This window comes from Mycetomoellerius zeteki, unplaced genomic scaffold, assembly GCF_001594055.1.
Source record: "Mycetomoellerius zeteki isolate Tzet28-1 unplaced genomic scaffold, Tzet1.0 scaffold89, whole genome shotgun sequence".
NCBI classification, from domain to species: Eukaryota; Metazoa; Arthropoda; class Insecta; order Hymenoptera; family Formicidae; genus Mycetomoellerius; species Mycetomoellerius zeteki.
In genome coordinates, this window is record NW_017257924.1 from 493,566 (window position 1) to 499,089 (window position 5,524).

Consider the following 5,524-nt stretch of genomic DNA (forward strand, 5'->3'; position numbering starts at 1 on the left):
GTAAAGTAAAAGAAAAATACCCTGTTAAATTTATACATCAAATTGACACGATATAATGTCAAATATAACCATTGTTTTAGTATAAAATAACGATATGATTAAGTAGGAGCAGTGGCGACTCACGTTAGGTTAAATTTGACACTATAGATTTAACAGTGTACACAAGATTTTAAGATATACAAGAATGAAAAATTTCCTAATTATTCATTCTTGTATATACATATCTTAAAAGATACCTATTTTTTTTTCTCTTTCTCTTAAATCTCTAGTTGTTGTTCTTTCTAAAGTACTACATCATTTTACCTTGATGAGACTTTTTCATTTTTCATTCTTTTGCTTTCTTTGCTTTTTTAACGGAAAAACTTAAAAAACTTTTTTAATATTCCTATTGTACGTTTATTCTACTTACAATTTATTCAAGGACAACAAAGTGCGATAAAACCGATAAAATTGAAATTACGAGAATTTTGCACTTGTATTTCTAATAGAATAAGAGGCTAAATGATAAATTGGTGCATTGTGCGATAAGTCGCCGTGGATGTCGTGGAAGAAAGAAACGCGGCACGTCACAGTGTACTACCGCAATGTAATAAACAGAAGACGCTACGAACTAAGTGCTAAGATGTTGAGACGTCGTCACTATCCTTATTTTGCGCCCTGCCTGACCCGAACTAATCAAGCAGCCGGAAATAATCACATTACATTAACAAAATTACCTGCCAGACTAACCTGGCGGTTCGACCTCACGTCAATGCATGGTAGACTTTGGAGTCTGTCCTATTCTCCACATGTTTGCGCTCATCTACCTAAGGCTACGGTAACTCGAACGAGAGAACCCTCTAACACGAGAACACGAAGTTTATACCCTATAAGCGCATAATATTATTAAATATTAAGTAATATTTTAGGTATATTCGTAGAATATTAAATGTTTTAATATTTTATTAAAATTATATATTAATGTTCCTGAAATATTAATGAATGATTATATCATTATCTTGTATGCCATAAGTTGTGTTGTCATGAATCATGAGAGTACTAGATGGTTATATCTATCATATTTTTCAGTTCTAGTAGTGGAATTAACTCAAACTTGAATTATCGGGAGCACCCGTTGGCTACAGGCGAAACGCACCTTGTGCGTGTTAGACTCATTGTCAGTCAGCCACAGATCTCAAGACATGTACAAATCTTTAATGCGCATCCGCGGAGCGTCATTTTGTACATTTTTAGCAAATTCCTATTGTAAATTCACAAATATTATGAAATTGCAACAAAACATGATTTGCAAATTTACTGTACGTTTCTATTGCAGAGGTATTGTAAATTCATAAATATTTCTAATAGTGTATAGTATATTAATAAAAATGGAGCTGTTAAACTCATGTGAATAAAAAATGCTATATTCGGTCAAGGCGATTTTTTTTAAAGACGGTCTTGATACGTTTTCCTATGGATCTTCTAAAAATTCTACTGAAATATTCGTATCTCTCGTTGTCGAGGCAAGTCAGCTTCGGAACGTTATTAGGATTCAAAGAAAGTTGTGAAATCCGGATTATCGTCAGAACAAACACCCACATTAAACGGGATTAATTAAAAGTTCTTGCCACCCTGGGCGTCTGCACTGCCCTTAGCGGAATAAATCTTTTATATCCTTTATGAGAGGGTAGAAGGGAGAAGAAGGGGGAATGGGAAGCAGATTCGGGAGAGACGCATTCAAGAAGATCACGCGGTAGGCTGCGCTCGCGAATTTCTTCGTGAATTTCACCGTGAAACGATCGCTCGAACCGACCGTGTTTTCCCCGAAGGCGACGCGAGCGACGGCCATCGGTGGATGTGAGGAAAATGGATGTATGTACAAATCGGGGGCTGAAGCCGCCAGATAAATTGAGATTGACGGAAATGTCGAATATTTTCGATCTCGAAAGCGCGAGCGCGAGCGCGACCGCCGGCGAAAGTGCTCTTATTTAATTTACAACCGGTGTCGGCGCCCGACTATTTCCGCATCCGCGATAAAGGGAAATGGTGATAGAGCGCGTGAAAAATCGTATCACCTACGACCAGCAATACGTAAAAAGGAAATCTCCCGTTCTCATACAAAATTAGATATAACTAATCAATTTTTTAATCGATCTTTCACGATTCCTCGTAAGAGCCATGAATGTAATTGAAAAGCTGCGATACAATTTCTGAAATGTTGACGCTAATAACGGCAATTAATGCTAAATGAAAATCGCGTGTAAAATAATTCTTTTTCTCAAATAATTGTCAGAGTATGCGGTAAATACCATAATGATGTGGAGCCGGAAGTTTTCGATCTATACTGCAATTAATTGGAGCGCAAATAGAGCAGTTCCAATAATTGAGTATCCGACTAAATGCCCAAGTATAGTCAAGGGTGTTTTGAAGTGGAAACATGAGTGGAGACACGATACGAGCACATTCAAAGCTCACAGGTACCTATATCAGGTGCTTATATTCATATATAGTTGCATGATTCATAATTGTTAAATGTGTGGTATTCGTCTAAACTGTCCAAAGTTAAAAAATTCTCAATTTCAATATCTATAATATATTAATAAATGTAAGTAATTCTAGCTATATATATCATTCTATCTATATATTTATAATAATTGGAACCGTTAATTTAAAATGTTGATTATATGAAACAAAATCAAACTTATGCATTATAATTTAACATCTGTTAATTGATTCCATTGAATTATTTGTAAGAAGACAGAAAAATTACGAAAAGAAACAGATACTTGCGCATTATTGAGCATAATATTAGCAAGAATCAATCGTGAATCGCAGCATTCATTTGGATGAAAATCTCAATTTACATTTTTTTCGTTGAGGAAAATTTCAATTTCCTGAAATGAGATTCCCGCATCGTTTTGCATGCTAAGGCAAAATGTATTCCGCGTGATACTCGCAATATCCAAGACATTCGAAGATCCATTTTGATTCCTGAAAAAGATAGCATGACGTATACAATAGAACGTCTCGGAAATTGTGAAGCTCTTTCTAAAGCTTTCCGAAATTAAACTAAGAGTAATAATTATACATTTAGCTGAGTCGACGTGATATTTTGCGTTCTTAATCTGATTTGTTTAATAATATTGTACTCTTATATAATAGATTGATTTATTTCCATAGCATTGTTGCCTACTGCTTCCTCTTTTTATCTTTCTTGATTAGTTCTTATTGTTGACGTAATCGAGATCTCCAATTTTCTCTGCAGTCTCTTTCTTACGACAACGTAATAGCACAATAGTGCATCTATCTGTCGAGCCGGAACAACCCTGTTTCGTTCTAAACATGCAGAACAAAAAGGGAGCATCCAATTTTATTTATCTTCCAGAATATTGTAAACTTTCTTTCCACCGTACACTCTATCTACGTAAACTTAATGATTAAACTAATTATGAAGCGAATAAACGAAGTTGTAATCGTCAACGATATTACCCATCGAGAAAGAACGTGTAAGATAAACTTCCTCGGTCACGAAAAAAAGACAATTAAAAATTCAACTCCGTTCGCACACATACAAACACAGTCTAAGCGGTCCACTATCGTACGAAAATATTTATAAAGTAATTTATTTGATACTTTGAATATCTGTTTATTTCCCGGCTTTCTTCCACGGGGATTTGAACAGCAACTGAGCGATTTATTCGATTATCGATAACGCAAATATTATTAGTGAGAACTCCATACTACATACATTCTCGGATTCGGATTATTGTTAAAGTCGAAACATTGCATGCAGTAATGACCACGTTCTATTCGAGAGCGCGCACCTGCCGCGTATTACTTCCTTTGAAGCTTTGTTAAAGTCACTTCTCTCTCAGGGGTATTCGACGACCGGTCAGTCGCTCAGAGCTTTCAGAAGGCCTTAACGTAATGATCAATTGTGCTCGATCCGCTCGGAAGAAGCCGAACGTCCTCTTTGCTTCTGCCTCCACGCACCTTCGTCTTCGTTTCCTCTTTGTAAGCCCTCCTCTCCGTCATCCTGCAACCCCGTCGCGCCGGCACCACCGGAAGCGATTCCATCCCCCGGCACACCCGTCTATATTGCCTCTTACCTCGTCGCATCCTCATTACGTTCGCCGTCGCTATCATCTCCATCTCGTGAAATCGCCCTCATCCCATCTCCCGAAACGTTATTACGTCGCTCACGCGCGAGTTACGTCCTCCACGCTCGATGCCGTGCGCGGTTCCCGCAGTATCCCTTCTTTCTCTTTTTTTTTTAATCTCAAATCTCCCACCCGCATCGTTTAATCTCTCTCGCTGCTTCCGATCGCTCCCATTTCCTTGTAAAATAAAAATTGGTTTGAGGTAATAAAGTATCGCACGATATTCGCTACCTCCGATATTGACGATATTTTTATTTGTTATACCGTTTTTATAACTATGTAATTTTTATTTTTATTATCTTTTTCTATTTAAAAACTTGAGAAAGATGGCCTTGAATTTGTTTACGGCATAATTGATGACACTCTCGTAGATGAATAATCAAAAAAATTTGTCGAGAAGGATACGAAAAAATTATGAGCCTTGACAACAATTTGCGCGGAAATTTATCACTCTGCCGAGTGTTTCCAATAAACGCGAGGTTGCCAACGTGAATAATGATGTTGACGGTAACATCGTGTAATCTGATTATAACGCCAAGTGGTGAATCTTACAACAATACTCAATACAAAGTGTGACGAACTGTTTAAGATACTACTACTTGAAATTGTCTCCGAGCACTATCAAATTGTGTTTAATGGAACATTAATCGTAATAATTTATTTAGAACAGAGAATCTCTATTACAAAAGACAAAAAGGAAGCTGTGGATAAAGGGCAGCAGACAGGCGGTAGGTATGTAAAACCGGCAGAAATAATTAATAACCTTGTAGATGACGGATTATACGTTGCAACGTTCATCCCGGTTTGATTAATCGCCATTGGTTTTTCGTAATGCGCAACGTTTAAGATCAGAGAAAAATCTTTGAAAATACTGATATATTAAGCTCCGCCGTTTTGTTTTTGCGTATCGCCCTAAGAAGGATTACACGTGTACATATATGTATTAAAAGGATGCTGAAGCGACGATCGATGTTAGTAAAACAGATTCTTAATTCCAAATAAAACATTACATACATTAATAAAACATTACATACGTTAAATTAAACATTACGTACATTAAGTAAATGCTAATATATTCTATACATCGCATGAATGCTAGGTTATGTACTACACTCAAAACGTACTTTTCGATTCATTTCTCTTGTAAGTTTCAAAAATCATAATTTCTCATTATATTCTTATATATTATTCAAATGTGAAAAAATATAACTTTTTGTTTAGATATATACTTAAACGCTCAAAGTGTCCTCCATTATTTTCTACACATATCTGAACACGATATTACACATTGACTTGGAGCATTATTCCAAATCAGTTTGTGTCCATTATTTCGATAACAACTCAATTCATAGGAATATTTGTTCTTCTTTATCCAGGAATACGTT